The sequence below is a fragment of the Pelodiscus sinensis genome, chromosome 9, assembly GCF_049634645.1.
Source record: "Pelodiscus sinensis isolate JC-2024 chromosome 9, ASM4963464v1, whole genome shotgun sequence".
NCBI lineage: Eukaryota > Metazoa > Chordata > Testudines > Trionychidae > Pelodiscus > Pelodiscus sinensis.
Window position 1 is genome coordinate 21,869,225 of NC_134719.1, and position 24,533 is coordinate 21,893,757.

At 42.4% G+C, this 24,533-nt stretch overlaps 1 protein-coding gene and 1 long non-coding RNA gene across 5 annotated transcripts in view; one reads left to right on the forward strand and one right to left on the reverse strand.

Moving 5' to 3' along the window:
- The window catches only part of NEGR1 (neuronal growth regulator 1), a 694,269-nt gene that overhangs the window by 404,714 nt on the left and 265,022 nt on the right, over nt 1-24,533 (reverse strand). The window lies entirely within an intron of this gene.
- LOC142830564 (uncharacterized) overlaps nt 1-24,533 on the forward strand; it is a 217,308-nt gene that overhangs the window by 178,604 nt on the left and 14,171 nt on the right. The window contains exon 2 of the long non-coding RNA XR_012905919.1: nt 18,766-18,817. This is a non-coding gene — a long non-coding RNA (uncharacterized LOC142830564). The remainder of the gene's footprint in view (nt 1-18,765; nt 18,818-24,533) is intronic.

The following is a 24,533-nucleotide window of genomic DNA, read 5'->3' on the forward strand; positions in this document are numbered from 1 at the left end:
AGGCATGGCCCACCAGAGCTCTTATTGGCTAAGAACAGCAAACCACAGCCACTGGGAGCTGGGGGAGGGCTGTGCCCACAGGTGGTCAACATAAACAAATGTCTCATGGCACACCAGCAGATTACCCTGATGTGCCACGTACCAAAGGTTGTCAACCTCTGAACTACAAACAAACCCAAGTGTTCCTTTCAGTCACAGTGTTTATGGGGTATGAACACAACATCAATTTCCTAAACTAAATCAGCCTTTTCCCCCAATGAAGAGCCACTCTTTTTGACTTGTCACATGGACATTATAGTGTAATAAGTTGCATGTATTCTGTTATTTAACTCCGCAGAGTTGGATTCCCTCCTCCTGCAAAACTAGGTTAGGTTCCACCTATCTGGCTTTGGACAAAATACCTGAGATTCCCTGGGTGCATAAGGTTTAGTGTTACTTTTTTTTTTTTCCAAAAAAAGTATTATGTTATGCAAAATAATAGAAAAAAAGCAATACTGATTTCACCTTCTGATTCAAAGGTTCATTTTATTGTCACACTTCATATGTTACTGAAAAACAAGGCATTCTGCTCTCTCCATGATAAATTGTATTGATAACATTTCTATAATACACACTGCATCTCTCTGTATCCAGCTATGTTTCTAGAGACAGGTGCACATAGCCCTGATACTGCATTAACCATGAAATTTAAATTTGAACTACAAAGCTTGACTTACATTAAACAGAACAAATTATGATCAAATATGCACGACAAAGAGAGAGAAAATCTCCTTAAGTCCATGTAAAGTTGGGACAAACATACGCACTCACTCGGAGCCTGATTCTCTGTGGTACTAAGTGTCCCCATCTCTCAGATGCTCTCAGTGGGAGGTGAGAATGTTCATCACCTCCCAAAAGCCTCACAGTAGCAGTCTGATTAGGTATTTAAATACTGAGATGATAATCCCATAAATAGCAGAGTCCAGAACTCGCAAACTAGCATAGAGTTCCAGTCCTTGGAGCAGCCCAGGAGTGGAAGGGCACTAAAGAGGCCTCATGCTGCCTCCCTTAGCAGTCCTATAGGTGGCAGCATTGCACAGAATCTCTATTCCTGCCCACTTCGTACATATCTCTGCCATCCTCAGTCTGGTTCTCAGTTGGCCCCAAGACAAGGGCTTGGAAGAGAGTCCTCAGAAAGGACCTTCCGCCTTCTGTTTCTGTACCGGGAAAATTATTCCTCCACTAGAATTAGAGTTAGAGGTTCCCACTGCTATCACTAACAGAATTATCTTAAGTGCATACACTGTAGAATGAGGCTTAGCCTATGGAGTATGAGGAGAAATCTGAAAAAAGGCAGTCTAATAAAATTAGCACTTCCATTTACTCTACCATCTGTGCTCTGACATGGTTGGTTTAGACTCTAATCCTGTCTGTTCCAGCTCAACATGACTAAGACAAAGCTCCTACTCTCCAGACTCCTCCTCCTCCCCCCACCTCCTCTCTCTTCCTCCTTTTTCAATCACTACTGTCAACTCCATCATCCAGCCTGGCACTTAGTCTTATAACCAGAGAATATTCTTCCACTCTACCTCTCTCTAGTGTCCTCACAATTAGGCTGTATCCAAATCATGCCAATTCTTGTCATAACGTCTTTAAGATACAGTCTTCCTTGTCTAGCCACACAACTAAAGCCCTTGTCCAGTCTCACATCATACAATGTATCAATTGCAGAAACCTTATTCTTGACAAAGACTGTTTTACCCTGTTCATATCGATTCAGAATGCTGCTTCAGAGATGTTTCTCCTAGGCCATCATTTTCACTGTATCTTCCCTTTCTTTCCGTCCTTCAAATCAGCTCCTCCTTCTCTATCTCATCAAACAAAAGTGACTTGGCTTCAATTTGAAATCCCTGCACACCTAACTTACCTCTCATTCACTGCTGAAATACCAACTCCTGCTTTCAGCTTGCCCACCATGCTGATACCATATCCATTGCCCCCATGCTGTCTCTAAACCTTGGGAGGTACACAAATCTGCCTTATTTGCCTTCTACTATCTCCTAAAAACTCTCATTTTTGGCATGCCTACAAATAACTTGGCAATGGTTAGACTGCTGGGGTGGGTCTAGACTATATGGCTCCGTCGACGGAGCCATGTAGATGAGTTTACTCGGGAAAGGGAAATGAAATGGCGATTTAAATAATCACTGCTTCATTTACATCAAAATGGCCGCCACGCTGTGCCAATCAGCTGTTTGTTGGCACAGTGCAGCAGTCTAGATGAGGATCTGCCGACCCCAGAATCCTTTGTTGGCAGATCCCAATGGTAAGAATGAGGCTTACAGGATCTGCTGATGAAGAGTTCTAGAGTCAACAGATCCCTGTTTAGACTGCCGCGCTGTGCTGTAAAACGGCTGATCGGCACAGTGCGATGGCCATTTTGATGTAAATGAAGCAGCGATTATTTAAATCGCCGCTTCATTTCCCTTTGCTGAGTAAACTCATCTACATGGATCCATCGACAGAGCCATGTAGTCTAGACACACCCCTGCTGTGCTGGGACCAGTGCCCATCATACTGACTCCCTGTCATCTCCTTATGCCTCTAGTCATCTTCTGAGTCTTGTCTTATACTCAGTTTGTGAGCTCCTTAGTGCAGGAACCACTTTTTTTTCTATTTGTACAGAACACTCCGGGACTATGGATCCAATGCACTGTTGAAACACATACAAATATTTTTTTAACTTACTCAGAAACCCATCTTGTAAAGTCTGCAGTCTCTCTTCAGAAAAAAGAGAAATGGTAGGGCGTCTTACTGATTAGACGCAGAGCACTCACAGAACTATGCAAGGAAGCCTGAACAATTGCTGCTTAAACTAGGCCTGCCTTGAGCCAATGTTATTTGTCCTTCTGTTATATAAGTACTGAAACCACACAATTTTTTTTTAAAGTGAAACAAATAGTAGGCCTGATTCATCACTGTAATACTGCAGCTTAATCAGGCTTGGTAAAAAATGTCATTTTATTTATGATTTCGGAAAACATAGCAAATATCTTTCTGTCTCATTAATACACACATATATACACATTATGGATATATGTAATATGCATAATATTAAATAATGGTGTGCCTTGTCCTTTTCTTTATTGGATCAACATGACCTGGAGTTCTTACTTGAAGCCAATATTTCTAACCTTCGAACATAATTCTCTCTAGGTTGTTTTTTAGGAAAATAATAGAGTTAATGGAAGAATTGAAGCTACCCATAGAGGCATAATTCATCATGGAGTGTTGCATGCCATTATCTCAAAAACATACAGTGTAGTAATCACTTGAAGTACTGATAACACATAATTGTATGCTTCTCATAAATTATAGGTGAATGGGAGTTTCAGCTAATGAGTGCCAAATAGCAGCTCAGGAACTGCGGTGATTACAGAAGATGTGGTTCTGAATGCATTTATTATTGAGGTATTACAAAACCTTTTTATAGTAGAGATGGTAGGCATATAACCATCCAACCCATGGAGGTACCTGTGTATACTACTAAACTAACTAAAGGTAACCAAATAACTTGTCCAATTGCTCCAGTCTTTTCACATAAAAGCAGAATTTCAATACAGGCTGTGTGTGTGTGTGTGTATACATACATACATATATATATATATATATATATATATATATATATATATATATCCCAACATTTACCAAACAAAAGTTTAAAAATATTCTGAAAACTAAAACCATTTTTGACTTCTATAGGTTGTACCATAGATTATCCTGGATCACAGACAGTGTCCAGATATAAGGAGGTCAAGCAATGGGGGAAGAGGGGCGTGACTCAGTCAGGAGTTCCGTGTTGAGGGAGAGGGGCACAGCGGGGAGTTCTGGCCTCTGCTGCCGACTCTAGCAGGGGCTGGCAGTGGCCACAGAGCCCCAGGAGCCATGGAGCCTTGGTCCCAGCAACCACAGCAGCGCAGACCCCGGCACCCCAGAAGCTGCAGCATCCACAGAGCTGCCTGAGGAGTAGCAGGATTCAGCTGGAGTCCTAGCTGGGGGCAGAATGGGCCATGTTGGAAAGGATCGGTCAGGTCCCAAGGGTGCCGTACAAGGGAGGTACAACCTTTATTTCAATTTGCAGAAAAGAGAGAGAGAGAAAAAAACACCAACTCTCCTCACCAATGCATACATTCATGTTGTTGAAAGGAAAGACATATTTTGGAATCACTGGATAATAATAAGGATAATGTAGCAGTGAAAGCTTGTAGCATGAAACTGGATATGCAAAACCGACAGACATGTACGTACTAGAAGATCCCACTATGATCCTGGCACCTAAACCTAGGGGTTATATATATAGTATTGGATACAAAGTACAGCAGGTAATGCTCATTCTGAATCAACTCCCTTCCATTACATCCTCTCAAAACTCAAAGATTCCAATACAGAACAAAAACAAATTTTACAAATCTCAAAAGGTGACATGAAATGGAACAGTCATCCTCCAGAAAAGAGATCTCCTTATTTATTTATTTAAAATATTTTTACCCTGCCTCAATATTTGAAATCTTTGAGGTGGCTTACAAAATTATATAAGAATAAAATACAAACTCCCAAAGGGTGGACATAAAACCTAAGACACCTCTTGAAGAGGGACACACAAACCCATACACAAACTCAAACACCAATAAAAGCATGGGTAAAAGGGATGGTTTTAGCCTGGCCCTGAAATAATGCCAACATTGGTGCCAGGTGAATCTCCCTGGGGAAAGAATTCCATAGCTTGAGGGCAAAGGCTGAGAAGGTCCTTCTCCATGTGGATGTTAATCTTATTTCTGTGAATGGCGGAACATATCCATGGTATTTACTGCTTTGTGGTGGGGTTCCAGAGTCATAGCCAGCTAACAATTTCTCTAGTTGCTCAGACTACTTCCTGTTTTATATAATACTCCTTAGCGAATCAGGGGTCTGGATATTCTCCCTTATCAGGAGTTTCATAGGTAGGCAACTTAGTTCTTTTCTTGACCTTTCTCCTAGTTACTCGGGGGAGCTGCTGGATAGCAGTCATATCTTGAGCATCGTCAGGTGATCTGTAAGTAAGATTTGAGGCCTCTGAGCCCTGACAAATACACACCAAAATGCTGGAAGTGTTCACTCCAGCTGAATAACTGTAAAGCTATATTCAAAAATGCCAAACATAACTTATGACTAGAGAACTTGTCTCATATACTCTCTGATTTGCTTCAAAATAATTGAGAACACAGTTTTACCTTTTAAATGATCTTCCAAGCATCTCAGATAGTACAAAAACTGATACTGACCATTGGAAAAGGAGCACTCAGATTTTACTTGCAAAAGCATGATAATTGCTACCATCAATGGAAGCTCACAAATGACAATCAAATGAATCTATAGCTCTTCTGTTAGTTTTGGATGATAATCTATTACTCTAGGAATTGCTAGCTGAGTAGCTCACAATGGTAATATTAATTCAAATGTTATGCAAATTTTCAATAATTTCATTTATAAAGACTATAAGCTGAAATATATATCTGAGATTCTAGATGGCAGAACTCACTTTTATACTTGTCTGATTCTGAACAGCTCTAGAAGGTGATGAAGCCCTCAATGCAAAGTGGAGCAGTCAGCTGGGAGCTGCTCTTACTTACGGATCATCTTTCTTTCAGAGCTATTTGTGAGCTGTCCCATAACAGCTCATAAGAATTCCTATAATTGTATATACTGTGGAGATTTGCCTCCTACTCAACATACAAGTCAATCCTGCCCCATCTCCATCCCAACCATGTTCTGTTGCACTGGGGTTTATGAAAGAGCCTACAGAGAACAGCCAATGTATCTTTTATGCAGTGCCTTCTCTGGGGGAATTCTTCTCCAGCCAGTTAAAGCACTTCTGCAGCCACTGAATGCTGGAGAAGAAACAGGGACTGTGGAGGGAAGAAGAATTTCTCCCTTGATCTTTCACGTAAATGTAAAGTGATCATTCTATTTCCTATTTAAGCTTTGATTCAGAGAAAATCTATGTATCTTGTATATCATATTTATGTGTCAGTTCTTTTGTAATAATATGAAGTGGGACTCTGCTGTGATTAAATTTAGAGGATCATATCTATGCCAGAACTCCCTCTTCTATAGTGAAGTTGGTGGGAAGAGAAGGGAGGGAGAGAAATGAAGTAGTGAAAGAGAGCACTTAACTATAAGAGGGTTCCACTATACTGCATATATTCTTTAGTCTCAGGTCTAATCTGGATCTTCAGTCTATGGAAAGACATACGTTCCTTCAATATTACTCATTCAAAAAGGGACACAAAGAAACGGGAAAATGTTTTTGTTTTAAAAATGACAAACTACAATAAAAGTGTTTGAAATCACTGGGAAATAAATAAGCACACTGTGATTTGAGTGTTCTATTTTATCTAAAGGTTAGTTTTGTACCTTTGATAGAGGAAAAATGCCTAAAACCATATACAACTCTTTCCTTCAGCCCCATGGTACACAGACCAAGTAGGAGAATAGGCATTTTAATTAGCATAGGTAAAGCAATATTTGCTGTACTCTTGTGTTGAGATTGGAAAAGTGCTGTAATGTACACAGACTTATGGAACACCAGCATTATTCCAGGTCAAAAAGAACAAGGGGTACGTCTACACTACAGCGCTAGTTCGAACTAACTTAGTTCGAATTAGTTAATTCGAACTAAGCTAATTCGAACTAACGCGTCTAGAACTAAAAACTAGTTCGAATTAGCATTTTGCTAATTCAAACTAGCAAGTCCACATTGAGTGGACTCTGAACAGGGCTTAAGGATGGCCGGAAGCAGTGCCGGCAGGGCATAAAAGGAGGACTTAGAGCATGGAGATGCTGTCTCAGGCTAGCCGAGGGCTGCGCTTAAAGGGTCCCGACCCCCACCCCGGACACACAGTTCTAAGGGGTGCCCCGCTTGCAAAGAAGTTCTGGCTTGGAGTGCCCGGAGTACCCACACTGGGCACATCACATCACTCGGCCATCAGCCCGGCTGCACTTGCTGCAGGCTGCCATCTGGGGAGAGGGAGTAATCAGGGGGCTGCAGGAGAGCTTCCACCCCCAGAAGCCCGCAGAGCCAGCCCAGTCCTCCCCATCGGGGGCTCGTACCCCATTCCTCCCTCACCTCCTTCCACTTACCCTTCCCTAGCCCCCCTTCTTATTGATGTACAAAATAAAGATAACGTTTCTTCCAACATTGACTCTCTCTTTATTGAAAAAAACTGGGGGAGACAGGGAAAAGAAGGTTGGAGAGGGGAAGAGAAAGGGTGGGAGAAGGGAGGGCAACTAACATGATCAGGGGTTGGGAACAGGTCCCAGATGAAGAAAGGCTACAGAGACTGGGACTGTTCAGCTTAGAAAAGAGGAGACGGAGGGGGGACAGGATAGAGGTCTCTAAAAGCAGGGGTTGGGTGGAGAGGGTGCATTCAGAAAAGTTCTTCCTGAGTTCCCATAACAGAAGGACTAGAGGACACCAAAGGAAAGGAATGGGTAGCAGGCTTGAAACTAGTAAGAGAAAGTTGTTCTTCTTGACAAAGCAAATAGTTAACCTGCGGAACTCCTTGCTGCAGGAGGCTGTGACGGCTACAACTAGAACAGAGTTTAAAGGGAAGTGAGATCAAGTCATGGAGGTTGGATCCATGGAGTGGTATTAGCCAGGTGGTAGGAGTGGTGTCCCTGCCCAAAGTTTGTGGAAGGCTGGAGAGGGATGGTCACTGTCTTCGGTCCATCCCCTCCAGGGTCCCTAGGGTTGGCCGCTGTCGGCAGACAGGCTACTGGGCTAGATGGACCTTTGGTTTGACCCAGGACGGCCATTGTAAGCTCAGGGCTCAGGGTTGGGGGTCTCAGTGGACCCCCTTGATTTACATGCACACCTGCTCCTGGGTGGCCAGGCTGGCAGCTCTCCTGCCCTAGCCGGCCACTTTCCTGTGCCTAGTGCGGAGATCGTGGACGAGGTCCACGATGTCCGCACTAGCCCAGGAAGGTGCCCGCCTCTTGCGGTCCAGGGCAAGCTCCCGGGAGCCGCCAGCCTGGTCCCGGCAAGAGGGGGTGGGCTGGGGGGCATCGGGTGGGTGGCTCTGTGTCGTGCCAGGTGCAGGGTCTGCTAGCTGGGTGCTGGCAGGCTTGCACCTGCCACGGGCACCGTAGCCAGCCCGTGCCCCTTTAAGGGGTCCGGGGCCGGGAGGGGGGCATAGAGTTTCCCTGGTGTTGGCCAGAGTGGCCACCAGGGAAACCTGGGGAGGGCTAGCCTCCCACTAGGTCGAACTAAAGGGCTACACAGCCCTTAGTTCGAACTAGCTAGTTCGAAGTAGGCGTTAGTCCTCGTAAAATGAGGTTTACCTAGTTCGAACTAAGCGCTCCGCTAGTTCGATTCAAATTCGAACTAGCGGAGCGCTAGTGTAGCACCTATTAAAGTTAGTTCGAACTAACGTCCGTTAGTTCGAACTAACTTTGTAGTGTAGACATACCCAAGGATAGCAAAGGAAGTCTAAAGTTATGTTTTATTATGTTCTGTTGTCATAACCATAATAAAACAACAAAAATAGCCTATCTGCCTTTATTTTGAATGGAAAAGAGGGTTTAAGATATGAATAGGGTATTATAAATTAAAGAGGATACACATTAAAGATCTGTACAGCTTCAGATGTTGGTACCTAACCTTGTGATTTCGTGTGTCTGTACTGCTAATAGGACAAACATTTTTTGTGCACCCCAGGAGCCTATTCTCAATTTTCATGCTGTATTTCCATTTGATTCATTCACTGTGAAAAGAAATTTTACCAGAGGAACTTAGCTTTTTACAGGACGCAGTCAAGGAAGTAGATTACTTAGCAAAACCGTCATCTCCACTCAACTGGTGCCCTTTATCTTCTCGCAGCAGATACTCACTCGGTTGCCTCAGTAATCCAGTCTAAAGAACGAGGCCCATGAACATTTAACATAGTTACTACAGGATAATCACAGCTATTGATTCTGACATGCTGATTTTCCCTGAAAAATCTCATACTGTCTTCTGCTACATTAAGGAATCAGTCTTAGAATACATTCCCTCAGTATGTGTTTAGCCATGCTGTTTTTCCATCCTAATTATTATTGTAGATTTTTATTTTTATTCTTGAAAGAAACAAACAGAAATAACCTTCAGTGTAACACTTAAAGAAAATGGTGCAGAAACAGGCATATATTAGTATGAATATAGTTTGTAACTCTAGTTTTCTATTAAATGTGCTTATACTATAACAGTTCTGCTTGATAGAAAATTACACCACACTGGGTTAATGACCATCTGATTATATTCAAATACTGTCCATGAAATAACGATGTAATTTATAGGAAACAATTTCACTCTATATGACTCTCAATTAATTTTAAACATTTCACTGCTCTACTGATCAGCTGTAAATCAAAAAAGGGAAAAATATTAGGGCAATCCTGACCTTAAGTTATCTAATTTAATAAGAAGTCATTTTTACACGTCATGAAATTGAGTGAGCTTCTCTAATTTATAAGAACATACTTCATAAACTTTGACAATTGAATCCACTTTGAGAAATGTCTCTCCCACTTCAGAATATCTGTTCCAGTGGATTACACATTGTAATGTAGACCACCTGTTGCATTGCACACTTCAAGCATTTCTGTACTTAGGGATACACTTTTTCCTCATGCTGTGTGAGCTACAGATGGAAGCAGGTGAGATTCTAGAAAGTTGCCTAGAAACATGTTGAGCTAGGCTTACATTCCTTCAGCCCGGTGGTACACAGACTAGGGAGGATAACAGGCATTTTAATTAGTATAGGTAAGGCAATGTTTGCTGCATCTTTGTGTTGAGATTGAAACCTGCTGCAATGAACACAGAATGATAGAACATTAGCACTATCCCAGCATAGGTAATACCACTCAAGTTAGTGGAAAAACTCCAATTAACTTTAATCATGTAGTATCAAGTTCTCAGGGAGCAGGAGGTGATGTTGCACACAGAAAACTGTGGACAACTCAGGACCCTTGAGGAAAGGAGCTACACTGTGGATCCAGGATATCTAATTAATATCAGGGGGAATTCAAGGAGAAGGGAAAACACTCCGAACACTTGCTAAGAGGGACATAAGGAAAATGGCATTTTTTTTCTTTTTTGCTATGCTAGTGAAATGCTTCTTTTAACAGATTCTAGAGTTAGCTTCAGTACTTCCAGAAAATGAGGGCCTGATTCTTTGCCCTGGTCTGATGGTTTAAGGGACTGAAACAGACAAATCTCTTTAGTCCAATTTGTACTGGAATGCACTGTTGGGAATCCTATACACAATATTGTGGATTTTTAGTACATTTCATAAAGTACTCTGCAACTATTTACAAAAAATACCACTGAAGACCATCCATGGTAATAAAGCACTATGCGCTGTAGTAAGTGTTTGCAGAATTGGTCCCTAAGTTTGTTGTCTGTTTTACAACACACTTCTGAAAATGGGCCCTGTTCAATGTAATTATAAAAAATTGTGTAAGTTAGGGAAACACAGTTATGCTGTAATGTTAGATAAAATATTTTAAGAAATGGCTTAATTTTCAGAAACTGAGTGCTTTGAAGGATTCTGAAAGGACATTTGCACTGAGAATCAATAATTTATCTATGCTAAAAGAAAAAAGTCCAATATATGGTTATGCCTCATGACATATATGAAATTGACATGACTAGTGCTAGTAATTGGAAAGTCAGATGTGCAAGTTGAATCTGCTCAGTCTGCTTTAAGTTACATTACCATCTCTATGCAATAGTTAACCTAAGGTTTGAAAGTGCCTGGAAATAATACATCTCTAATTTTTTCATTAGGATTAATTGTTCTTGAATAATTTCCTCGGTGCATTAGCTACAATTAGTATTTCTATTAACATCTAACATGGATGCCTTTTTTCATATATTGTCGTACTTGAAAGTATATCCCCTTTCTCTATTCTCATTCTAAATTCTCGACATTCTCATCTTACATTATGGCTTGATAATTAAACAGGGCCACATCCTTTTGGTAATTTACACTTTCATATCACCAGTGTCACAGAAAAACCAAGGTTTTTTTTTTTTTTGTTCATTTATGTCACCTAGGCACACAAAAATTAAGGGGTACAACTAATCACTCTTCATATAAGTTCCTGTGAGCATGCCTATTACTCTGCTGCAAACATTGTACGAACTTGGAATTTTTAAAAAAATCATTGACACAATGAAGCATACACATGACGAGGGAGAGGCAAAGGGAGCAATGAAGCAAATTGTCCTTTGACAATTCTCTGAAAGTTTGCAGTTGTATTATTTATGAGATTTAGTGAAAGAGCTCTTCCTTTCTGTACTATTAGATCTGGCTGGAAGCACTTCTTTGATTTTCAGTGGGGGATAAGTGAATCTGATCAAGAGATTAGCGGTAGTTGCGGTTAGCAACTACTGCAACCTAGGGGATCGATAAGCAATGACTGACATCGTCCTTTCAGTGTCTCACAATATGAAGAAAATTAACACCAGGATCTTGTGAGAAATGTATAGGGGTTTTGGGTACGTCTACACTACAACATTATTTTGAAATAACTAGTGCTATTCCAAAATAACTTAGTCTTCATCTACACAGTAGGCAGTTATTTCAAAATGCAGGCAGTCCCCGGGATATGTACAAGATAGGGACTGTAGGTTTGTTCTTAAGTTGAATTTGTATGTAAGTTGGAACTGGCATCCAGATTCAGCCGCTGTTGAAACTGACCAGCGGCTGACTAAGGAAGCCCAGGGCAGAGCTGCTTTGCCCCGGGCTTCCTGGAATCAGCCGCTGATCAGTTTCAACAGCGGCTGAATCCGGATGCCTGGGACATAGCAGCTGGGGCACTGCCGGGTAGGTCCCCGCAGCACCCAGCGGCACTGCGGGGACCAACCCGGCAGCACCCCAGCTGCTCTACCCCAGGTGTTCCCAAGTCAGCCGCTGCTGAAACTGACCAGTGGCTGACTACAGGAAGCCCAAGGCAGAGCAGCTCTGCCTCGGGCTTCCTGTAGTCAGCCGCTGGTCAGTTTCAGCAGCGGCTGACTTGGGGATGCCTGGGGCAGAGCAGCTGGGGTGCTGCCGGGTTGGTCCAGTAGCGCCGAGGAGCAGCGCAGCGGGACCAACCCGGCAGTGCCCCAGCTGCTCTACCCCAGGCATCGGCGAGTAAAGCCTGGTCTGCTGGGGGTTGGCGCACTAGCTGCACCCCTCTCCCCCCAGCAGACCAGGGAGACGCGGAGCAAAGCCGCGGAGGACGCAGGCAGCGGGATCGCGGAGCGTCTCGGCGGTCCCGCCGACCACATCCTCCGCGGCTTTGCTCCACGTCTCCCTGGTCTGCTGGGCCCCCCCCCCCCCAGCAGACCAGGGAGACGCGGAGCGGCTTTTTTCGCCGCGGAGGACGCGGGCGGCAGGACCGCCCATGTCCTCCACGGCGATAAAAGCCTGGTCTGCTGGGGGGGGGGGGCGCACTAGCTGCGCACCCCCCAGCAGACCAGGGAGACGTGGAGCAGCTTTTCTCGCCGCAGAGGACGCGGGCGGCGGGACCGCAGCGCGTCTGGGCGATCCCGCCGCCCGCGTCCTCCGCGGCGAGAAAAGCCCCGTTCATATGTAGGGATTTGACGTAAGTCGGATCCACATAACCCGGGGACTGCCTGTAGTGCCAAAATACTTTCACACTGGATGACTTCTTACTTCTACTCCTGTAACCATCTTAGTATGGAGAATAAGGGAAGCTGGAGGAAGAGTGCCCTATTTTGAAGTGTAGATGCTCCCTTTTTCAAAAAAAGCTATTTTGAAATAAGATACACAATTGACGTAGCTCACATTAAGCCCTGCAGTGTAGACACACCCTTAGGCTTAGAAGAAGAAGAGCTGGGCAGAAAATGGGTTTCCTGTCCCATGGGACATTTTGATATTTCAAACTTTGCTTCAGGACAAAACCAAGACATTTCAAAATATTTCTTGAAAATTTGGAGTGTGCGCCAAGGCCAACTGGGACATAGGAAAGGGCCACACTCAACTCCTTCCTCTCTCTCTGTCAATTTACCAGACCACAGCTAAGTAGCTATTCTGGTTCTGAGTCTCATTTTCTCTACTTAGAGCTGTTCTACTTTGTATAAATAAATATTCATTAAAGGAAGCACTTAAATCTGGCTCTCTTGCATTGAAGGTGCATGCCCTAACCATTGGACTATAAGCAGCCCATCACTAATTCCTAAACCTTCCAGATCTTCATACTGGTTTTGAGCAGAATTTCCTGTAATTTTCCAAGGAATGATTTGTTGAAACAGCGTGTTCTTGGTCTGACAAATTGGCACTTTCTCATGAAAAACTGTTTTGTGGAGATTTCTGGTCAGTTCTAATAAGGAGTATAGAGGGTTTCAATGTATACTGCATTCTTATTGTTAGCATAAAAACAGGTTTTTTTCTTCGTATATTAATTCCAAATGACTCAACAATTTTGTCTCTCATTGTCTACGCTGGGCTTTGGATCAGAATCATAAATTTTCGTCCCAGATCCTTTTTACATTTGGCTTCCGACACCAGCCAAAGATTTTTTTCCAGCAACATTCAAATGGAAAGGAAAGGTACACAATATATACCACAAAACCTAAAGTGACTGAACTTGTGGCTGAGGAAGACTGAGACAAAGTTTTTGTTTCAATTAAGTTGGTGCTTCATTTTCTACAGCCCTCCACCACTGAGATTGCACTTGAAAAAATGTTATTTAATGTAAAGATGGGCAGTAATCCTTAACTAGGTAGGCAAAATGCTTGCATGGGCAATCTGAAGGTTAATTAAGCATCTAGCTGTCTGCTCTCATTAAATAGATCTCTTGAAGAGTCTAGGAATAAGCTTATGATGTTCAAGGATCCAATTTGAACTCTCTTCAGAATGTTGCTGGAGTAATAAATCTGTGGTATATTAAAAATCTTAAACTCTCCTTTGTACAAAAATGTACCATATTTTTTAAAATGTTGTAAACACACCGAAATATATAGAGAGTTACCTTTTTCATAACTGGTGTTCTTCGTGATGTGTTGCTCATCTAGTTTCCATTCTAGGTGCATATGCTCACATAATCACCAGTGCTAGAATTTCTTCCATCAGTATTATCTGTAGAGGCCTGGCTCTGGTGTCCACTGGAGTTGCCCACATATACCACAGTTTAAGGGGTACTGCGGGCTCTCCAAACCTTCAGTTCCTTCTTGCTGGAAACTGACAGAGGGTAGGGAGGGTGGGTCATGGAACAGGCATGAGCAACACATGGAGCAACTCATTCCACGAGGAGTACAGCTAGTTCGATTAGGAAGCCTAATCCGAACTAGCTACTCCGTGCCGCGTGTAGGCGCGCGGCACGGGGTTCGAACTGCCGGCATTTAAAAATGGCGCTGGCCGGCTCCATGCAAATGAAGCCCAGGAAATTCAAATCCCGGGCTTCATTTGCAAGTGCGGTATGCCTACATTACCCTCCTAGTTCGAATTAGGAGGGTAGTGTAGACATACCCATAGTAAGCCTGCAAGCCTAGAGAGTAACAGGTTGTGGCCCCATTGTGAAGGTACTCCTGGACCAGCAGGAAGAACCTCTCAAGGGCCTTTAGGAAACAGACAAGTCATATGAGAACTAGGGATGGTAAAATGGAGTTAATTGACTAGTCAATAGGAACTTCTGCATTCCTCCTTTGAAATGTACAATAGCCCCCGTTTCAAAGAAGGAATGCGGAACACCACGTACAGCCAGGGGCCAAAGGAAAGTCCCATTGACTCCGGGCTGCACGCTGGCGTGCCTGCTTTGAAATGCACAACAGTCTCCAGTGGGGGCTCTTGTGCATTTCAAAGCCATTGAGCCCAGGGTCAGCAAAGGACTCTGTCCCCCGCTGACCCCGGGCTCCATGCTACTCTGCATGCTGCTAGGAGCCTGGGGTAAGCTGGGGAGTACCCAGCTGACCCCGTGTTCCATGCAGCACTTCCCTATGTTATCGAGGCAGCAAAGGGGGGGATGTTGACTGGTCAAAATACTATCTGATAAGCAAATGCTTGTTGGATAGTCGATTAGTCTTTTACATCCTTAGTGAGAATACCGATTTATCCCAAGCACATAGATAGAAGAAAGTATGAACTTTGATGCTGAAGGGGGATCAAGTAATCCAGGATGGACTGCAGAGATGACTGGGTCAGGCAGATGCTATGTTTGAATGCCCAGTTGGACAACCACTTCTACTTTGCCAGGTAATTCACTCTGGTGGAGGATTTTCTTCTTTCCAGAAGAACCTACTGTACCTGGCCTATTCCTCTGGATTCAGACACCCAGCAGCAAAGCCATTCAGTAAAAAGAAGGGGAGTTTGTGTGCAGGAGCCAATATTGTTCCTGAAAGAACTGGTCAAGAAAGCTGGAGAGTGGTCATGGATCCACCATGGTCAGATCCATGAGCGTGCCAAACCAGGGCTAGTGAGACCATGCTGGGGTAATCAAAATGACTTGTGCCTTGTCTCTTGATTTTCAATCAAAATCAAATGGAATCAGCTGATCAACGGAATCAGTGGGAATACATATATCAGATCCCTTGCCCAAGATAGGAGAAAGGCATCAAAGAGGGCACCCCTTCTGAGGCCTTGGATGATGCTTCCTTTTCTGTCTGGTGATGAAAAGGTCTACTCAGAGAGCTGCTCACTTCTGGAAGAGCACTGCCAAGCGGAGCAACCACTTGCAATGAGAGGAAAAAGGACCTTCTAAGGTCATCTCACCATCAGGTAGAGTCAAGTACCACTCCCATAAGGACTTTACTGGGCCTATTATGACACTGTTAATAGAAGGCCCTGCCAAACCCAAGCCCAGAAGCTATCTTGGACAGATGAGGTGTCCCAGGGAACTGGTCTCATCAGATGAGGAGGAGGAAGAATGCAAGGGTGGCTGAAATGATCCTCCTCCAGTGCGGTGAGCAGATATTCTAAACCCTGTAGGCCTCAAAGAGCTTGCTTTATAGCAATATCAGGACTTCTAATGTGAGCTAGCACATTGTATGTGATAGGCGGTCTGAAATACTGAGAGACTGGGGACAATCAGGAAGTGGGAGGCATGACGATCAGGAAGTAGGGCACTGACATGGGATTTTAGGCATAATTACACCAATGGTCCCTGTTTCTGAACATCCAGAGAGGTCCAGTACTGGAACTTCATTGATGAAAGAGAAGATGAGTGCTGTCTTTTATCCCAGGACCAAAAGACTGAAGAGCTTACCTCAGATTACAAGGAGGATTCTGAGTTATCCAACCTTGGTGGTGTGGTGCCAGATTGTGCTAAGGTCCACGGTTGTTGCTCTGGAGATATCAGTATAGAGGACATCAGACTAGATTTTTTCCTGAACTGCACAGGCCAACAAAGAAGGATGCTCTGACAATCAAGCCCTCTCCTGGTACTAAGGGTTTATCATGGCCATGAGCAAAGCAGCATCCAGGACCAGAATTTCCACCAATAACTGGCTGGTTTGTCTCTGGTACTACTGGGGAGGTTTGGTACCAAGAGGCACAGTAGAGCACAAGCTGCTGCATAGGCCTCTAATGTCATCAGTACCTAGAGATTTTCCTGATGCTGCCATTGTTCTCCAGAAGCAGTCAGTGCCATCGCTCAATGACCCAAGCACCATAGCTAGCATTGATAGGCCTCGTAAAAAGAGGTCGGTACCAAGGAGTGTCTTTTCATGGACTATGCCCTTCCAATCCTCCCAAGCTTGTGGATGGTACCAGGACGTCTGTTGCCCAGTGAACCTCTGCTATGCTGATGCATCTACCCTCTTGTGCATGTTTCTCAGCAACGGAGAAGGGAATTGAGGCTAACGTTCAAAATCAATATCCAGAGAGGCACTCCTCACCAATGCTTAAGTACTTGATGCATATCCTGAGCAGGAAGGTTACAAAGGTGGACACAGGGTAGTCTCCAATACATTGTGGCACAGATTCACCTCTGTAGTTTTTGGTCCTTGGGCTTGAAGTCCCCAGAAAATCTGGCAGAGATCTCTAATAAGATCCCTGTGAGGGCAGGTAGAATGCAGGGCAACTCACCAGCATGACCTTCCTACAGCCAGCACAAAGCTTAAATCCTGCAGACCAAAGCATATGTCGGTTCCAAGTGTTGAAACACCATAATAAAAGAGAACCTAAACTCCAAAAACAAAGAAGAAAAACAGCAAAGAAAACAACACTCATCTAACTAATGAATACCACTAACTGTTTAGAGTAAGGAAGAGAATTTATCTATTTATCTGTAATGAGAGAGAGAGAGACAGAGACAGAGAGAGAATGAATGAACTTGCAGTAGCAAGTCAGTGTACTCCAACTACCTACCAGTTAGAAAGAAATGAGTGTGATCTTCCTTTTATACAATCATGCAGCAGAGCACCTGTGCTGTCCTGATGGGTACCAATAAAGGAAGTGTCTCTGACTCTGCTGCACTGGGCCTGCACACACCTGAAGTGGAGTGTGTGAGTGTAATGGCTGGAAGAGGAAGCAGAAGAATTTCACGTATGATATGTAGTAAAAAAGGAACAGCTATCCTTAGATACAAATAAATATTAGACCAAATACTAACATAGGTACATAGCCATTACACAATTCTTACCCCTAGCAGGACTCTTATTGACTTCATTATTTTGCCTAAGTGCTGAGTAAGAACTGAAGTCTTCAAAATGTATCCTAATACATTAAGCAATATTTCCTAATTAATTAATGCAGAAATTACATCCATAAAGACAATTCTTCTAGACACAGAGCAATGATAAGGGAGACAAAAAGTTATCTCTGTAAGCATGACACTGAAAAAATTAATATTCTTTTTGCTTAAAGGTGCTGCTGTACTCTTTGGGATGTTTGTTATGCAGCAAACTATTTATGGTTTACTAATGTGCAATCCAGACTATAAGTAACTGGACTGGGCTAATGTACTTTAAAAAATTTACCTTATATCTTTCTAAGAAAAGTATTTTAATATTTTAACCATACTATAAACAGCATGAATCACTAAGAGAAAATTAATCTTTAAGAACTTTGTGCAATTGAGACTAATCAGCTTGTCTCCAGCAGGCAATAACTTTAACTGCAGAACAAAAAAGAAAAACTAATTCATGAAAGTACACCTACTAATTAGGCTTTTTCCTATATTTTAAAACTGAATGTCTATTAACAATGAGCTAAATTACAGATATTTCATTAAGATATCTTGACAAATGTATCAATATTCAGTCTGTTTTATAATGTAAAAAAATTAACTGAAGTTTATGGCCATTCAGAAAAAATATATAAAAAGGAAAGGAATATAAAATTATCTCTTAGGTTTTTTTCACTTCTTCAAGGGGGACAATACAATTTAATGAAAAATTAATTGAAAAAAATTAATTATCTATTTTGGAGGATGGGCTTTTGAACAGAATAACATGAATAGGAATAGACAATTCAGATTAATTAGTGATAGAAGTATAGTAGCATAAAGAGAGCTGTTGGAATGTACAAGCCATTTTTTTTAAACTAGAATGTAAAAAATGTTTAACTTATGGAACTCCATGTAACAAAATAATCCTGAAGGAATTCCTTACAATACAGTTTTTATGCCATTTTATATATATAAAATGATATTTTTGTCTCTGATATACATATTCATCTCCCATTGAAATCAATAGCTGCCATGTGTTCATCTCTAAAGGAAACATTTGACTCAATATCCTAACATTTATTTTTGTTTTTTCAGTCCAGGTGTACGTCTGTCTACAGAGGAGCCGACAGCCTGCACAGGCCCCTGGGTAAGATGGGTGGGGCCCCGCTCTGTGCTCCCAAAAGACAGAAGGGGCGGGGCCAAAGGCAGCCAGCCCTCTGCACCACAGGAACTGTGGCATGCTCCCCCATCAGCTCTCAGAGCCAGAGGGAACACATCATGTGACAATACCAGTGGCAGCAGTCAGGAGCCTGGGGCCCCTTTGAATCGCCAGGACCCAGAATAACTGCCCCCTCCCCCACCAGTTGGCTGGCCTGTCTGTATGAACTAACACTAGATTGAAAAACTAGATTCAGGAGTATAGCAAGCAGGGAAGGGGATAGCTGAGAGTTTTATTCATGCTCCAATCCTAGCTGCATGTTTGACCAAATAGAAAAGGAGGACAAGCAGTAGTGAGAAACACTGGTAATTTTGATGAAGAACTTCTCTAAGCTGCAGTGGTATATTGAAGAGTAGAGCACTGGGCTAATAATACAAAGTAATTGTAAATTAGTGCACTACTGAGAGAATGAAAACAGGGGAAAAGACAGAAATAATTTTTGCTGAAGCATATTTCCATCTAGCAGTTATCAATGACACTGTTTACTTGACTGAAAAACCAGCAATTTATCAGGAACAATGCAATAGACTGCAGGGATATGTTTCCACATGAATGTGATCTTTCACTGCTGTGATGAGGTTAAATACCACTATTGTGGAGCAGGAGGAGAGGCAGTTGTAAAGGGAGTGTGGTGAGTGGGGGAGGGGAGGATGGCCATTGTTTTCTTCTTTCCCTTTATCTAAAGAGCAGATTACCTTAGTGTGGAGGAGTCTACACAGCCCTGCCTTGACTAAAGTATGGTTATAGGAGCCTTGGCCCAGCTAAAGCCTGGTGCAGGGAAATATGTGGAAATATAAGGCCTAAGGCAGCTGAATAAGACATGACCTCAGTGTATAAATTCTGAGGAAAGCTGAAACTTTTCGGAACCTTCCTGAAACTTGCGGGAATAGGGAGCAAAACAATAGACTCAACTTGCATTTATCAGAAATGCCTGCCACAAATGGGTAAACAATGGGAAAAATATTAGGGTCTAAAAAGATAAGATAGGATAAAAAATTGACGTAATTAAGATTTTAAAAATAGGGAACTAACTTTAGCCAGTAAAGAATGTGGCAATTATGGATACAGGCAACCAAGTCTAGCTTTGTTATAAAAACAGGCTTTGCAAAAATTGAGATGGGAGGGAGGGAGTAGGGTAAGCCCACATGCCCTGCTTGTTATAACTAGAAGTAGGGACCATTCATCCCAGCAGGAACACTGCGGGTACCTCAACTCATGGGAACCAAAGAGGCCACAACCTCCTGTCTAGCATTGTAAGACTGCATTACAGGTGAACTTGTAAGCGAATTAAGTCTAAAAATTGTAGCGATTGGCTTGCAATAAGAAATATGCTTGAATATTGTATTAAATTAAACTTTGCATTCATTGCTTTTATACTGTTTTGTATTATACTAATTGCTTTTAAGATTTATAGGAATTAAGCAAAAAACTTTATTAACTGCTTGTAAGGCTTGATAACTATATAAACTACTTTAAAGCTTTCCATAAATAAGCAAGTTGTTAACTCTCTCTGGAACATCTTGGTTCCTCTCGGATCCAATTATAGTGAACACACGACAACTGGAGTCATGAACAGAATCCAAGGGGACTCAGACAGGCCAAGGAGATCTGTGAACCATGCCACTAACAGGCGAAGTGGGGGAAGAAAAGATAAGAACCAGGGGATGATACCGAGATGGCCACCTGATAACCCCTGAACTGTCCTTGTGCATTATATAAGCCAAACTCAGTTGTCAGTCCACTGGGATCTAGGTGAAATTCAAGCAATTTGGCAAAAAACAGGGTAATTGATAGAATTATTAAAAGGTGCAAGTAAGTTAAAGAGTAAGAAGTTAACTCTTCAGAGTCAGAAAGTAATTGAGAAGACAAAATGTTGTAAAAAAGCTAAAAGAAAAAGTTTCAGAGGGGCCGCCGAGTTAGTCTGTAACAGGAAAAACTTAAAAAACCAGAAATAGTCTAGTAGCACCTTAAAGACTAACAAAACATGCAGATGGTATCATGAGCTTTCATGAGTGCAACCCACTTTTTCAGATGACTGGAGTATTAGAAGTCCGGATCCAATAATAAATAAGGGAAAGGTGTGGGGGAAGAAAAAAAAGAGAGAAAAAAGGAGGGGAGGGGAAAGAGAGAGACAGTGAGCAGATGGTTCAAGTAGTTACAAGAGTCTGATAAGAACAATTAGCACCTCCATTGTTTGGTTGGTTAAGTCATTAGGATGTGGAAGGTAGTGTGCAAGCCAGCTGATGTCCCTGTTCATACCAATTGCATAAGAATTAAATCTGTAAATGAAGTTAAGTTCCAATCCTTCTCCATGTATTTGGCTTGTGGAATTGGCCTGAAACAACATAATGACTTGGAGAGCCATTAATGAGTGTCCAGGCAGATTAAAGTGTTCTCCAACATGTTTTCATTTCTTGCCTTTTTGGATATCTGATTTGTGTCAATTAATTATTTCCTGTAGAGATTGTCCAGTTTGGCAGCGGGGCGTAGTTGGCATTTGATGGCATAGATCACATTAGTGGATGTACAGTTAAATGAGCCTCTGATTTGGTGGCTGATGTGGTAGGATCACTAGTGAAATCACTAGTGTAGATGGACAGAGTTGGCACCATGGCTGATTGCAGGGGTGGGTTCCTGGATGATTATGATGGAGGTGTATTGCGTGGTATGGGGAAAGAATTAGTTTGAGGTTAGGGGGTTGTCTGTGGGTGAGGATTGACCTTTCCCCAAGGCCTCTGAAAAAAACGTGTTATAGGAAAAGAATTCTTGATTTCTTTGCAGCCTTTCTGGAGGAAAAATGGGCCCTTTTCCTGAGGAATGTCTGTAAATAATCCAGGCAAAAGACAATTTGATTTAAATAATTTAGCTATGACACTTTAGTGAACTTTGCTAAAAGAGCATAAGGAGTTATTCTTAAAACTTAACTACCCCAAATGAATAAAAGGGAATGCATTTTTGTACATCTACGTAGAAATGGTGTAAAAAATGTATGTTCCTGCAAGCACCAAAGTAGTCCCAGTCTACCAGTATGTCTCTGTCCCTATTATTATACTCGGCCATAAGTGGCTCTTACCATAAAGTGAATAAATGGGCCATCATGGTTGTCAATAGCGGGGAAAACATGAATGGTATTGTAAAACAAACACTTATTTGCACACCCATGCAGTCTGGACAACACTGAAATCAGTGCATGTGTATTAGATCTGTCCTATAAGGAAAATACTATAGTGATGTATAACTCTCAAGGGTACTTGAGTGTGGTCTCCACCACATTGATTGTCTGGAATTCCTCTTCCTCTGTGTCAATTTCATATGCGTTCATTTTTTTTTTGATTGTATCACTTTGGTATATATGGTTGTGCCAATTTTCTTCCACATATTGATCTGAGTAAGTGGGTCTGGCCCACGAAAGCTCATCATCTAATGAACCATCTTGTTAGTCTTTAAAGTGCTACATTGTTCTGTTTTTTTCTTCCTCTGTGTGTAAGTGTTGTTGCATTGCTACGACACTTAGGCTGTGTCTACACTGGCAGCGTGTTCTTGCTCAAGTAAACTGATGTTCTAATGTATGAAATCAGGGCTTCTTGCGCCAGAACTCTGACGCTCCCACTCAGGAAGAAGCCCTTTTGCACGAAAGCTCTTCCAAAAGAGGCCAGTGTAGACAGGCAACATGAATTTCTTGAGCAAGAAAACCCTATGGTTAAAATGGCCATCTGAGCTTTCTTGTGCAAGAGAGAGTTTACACTGGCATGGATGCTCTTGCACAAAAGCACATGCTAGTGTAGACGCTCTCTTCTGGAAGAGTTTTTGCAGAAGAACTCTTCCACAAAAGGGTTTTTGTGTGAGAATGTGCCAGTGTAGATGCAGCCTTACTGCCCAGGGAATAGTAGCAGAACTGATGTATGAGCTAAGTCTTAATTAAGGAGTGTTCCCTCCTGAAGTTATGAGAACATAAAAAATATATAATTTACAGAGCCAGTTCAAAGCATTGGTTACATCTAGTCTGCTAGGCTTCCTATGGTGGTGGCTGATACCTGATGCTTCAGAAGAAGGGGAAACTTCCCATATACAGCTAGCAGATCTTTTTAAGGTGTAAATAAATGACTCCTGGCCTCTACTAGTAACCAGTTTATATCTGGAAAAGGACATTTGAGTTTATTTACCTAATTTCCATAAATACAGGAGTTGTTTGGAGTCCAAAAATTATCCAGCCATTATCAAATACACCCAAAATATTTGACTCTATGGCCTCCTGTAACAATGAATCCTATATGTTCATCATTATCAATGCTGTTATACGTATCGTGGAAGCACCTAAAGTCTCCCGGCTCCACTGTGCTAGGCACTGTACATATAACAAAAAGAAAGCTCCTAGATGGAAGAGCTTACAATCTATGTTCTGTACTACTATAGGCCGATTTACTACATTTTATTAAGTAATATTTCCTTTATTATGTCTACCTTCACTGGTCACTGATTTAATTTAGTGTGACACTGTTATCCTTCTATAGGACTCGTCAGAAAGGTGGAATTCACTGGTTTTCACTCTGCTCTTCAAAATTTTCCCGCATAAATCAAATCTCATTTAACTCTTCGTTTTCCCCCAAGATAAGCTGCCCCCGTTCTTGCAATCTGTCATACATAAGCCCTACTATAAGTCTAACAATGTTTATCCCCTTCTTGTGAATGACCTTCAGAGAATCACCTGGGACTTCTTGCCACTGAGGAGCGGGGTCCAGCTACTCTGGCTTCTTATCCCCGTCCTATTCCCTGCGGCAGCCGGGCAGCCTTGTCAATTTCACAGATCACCAAGCCATGAAATTGACAAGGCTGCCTAGCTCCCAGCAGGGAACAGGCGTGGGGATGCTCAGTGCTTCCCACCCTAGCTCTCAGCTCAGAGCAGGGTCCCAAGCCATCCCAGCTTGTCCCCCAGGCTCCCAACTGTGAGTGGGGTCCCTAGACACCCTAGGTATTGCCTCCCAGCTTGAGAAGGGGAAGCTTCCCTGGGCTTCTAACCTTAGCTGGCAGCCAGAGCAGGATCCAGCCCATGGAAAGCAGGAGCAGAGGCTTTCTTGCCAATGTCATGGCTCTGGCTAAGGGACACAGATGATGTAAGGGATGCAGGTTAAAAACAGGCACTGCATTGCCCTAACAACACTAATATAAGCATTACACCTATCATGAAGGTAGACTAATTATGCCATTGTAGTAGGACATTTACAGAGGTGGGAGGAAGGCTGTAGTGTAGACATTGACATAATTAGGTGGATATAAGCTGCCTTGGGGTGACCTAACTGTATAGTCTACTTCAGCTCTTTGTCAATTTCAATTACATCTGAGATAGGCAAGCAAAACTAGATGCAGCACTCTAGATGAGAGCATACCATTGCCCAGTATGTTCTTGTAATATATTCTGTACCTTTAATGCACCAAAACATTATAGATGCTGCATAAGCTATTTTTGCATATTGTAAAAATAATTATTTGGGTTCTCAACTATACTTAGTTATATTTCAGCCTATAAAACATAAAAGAAAATCCTAGACTCTAGATACCCTTGACAAACAAAACTATAGTCCAATAGACATAAATAACAGATGCAAACCAACAACTTTTATCTACACAAACTTAGTCCACAAATGTA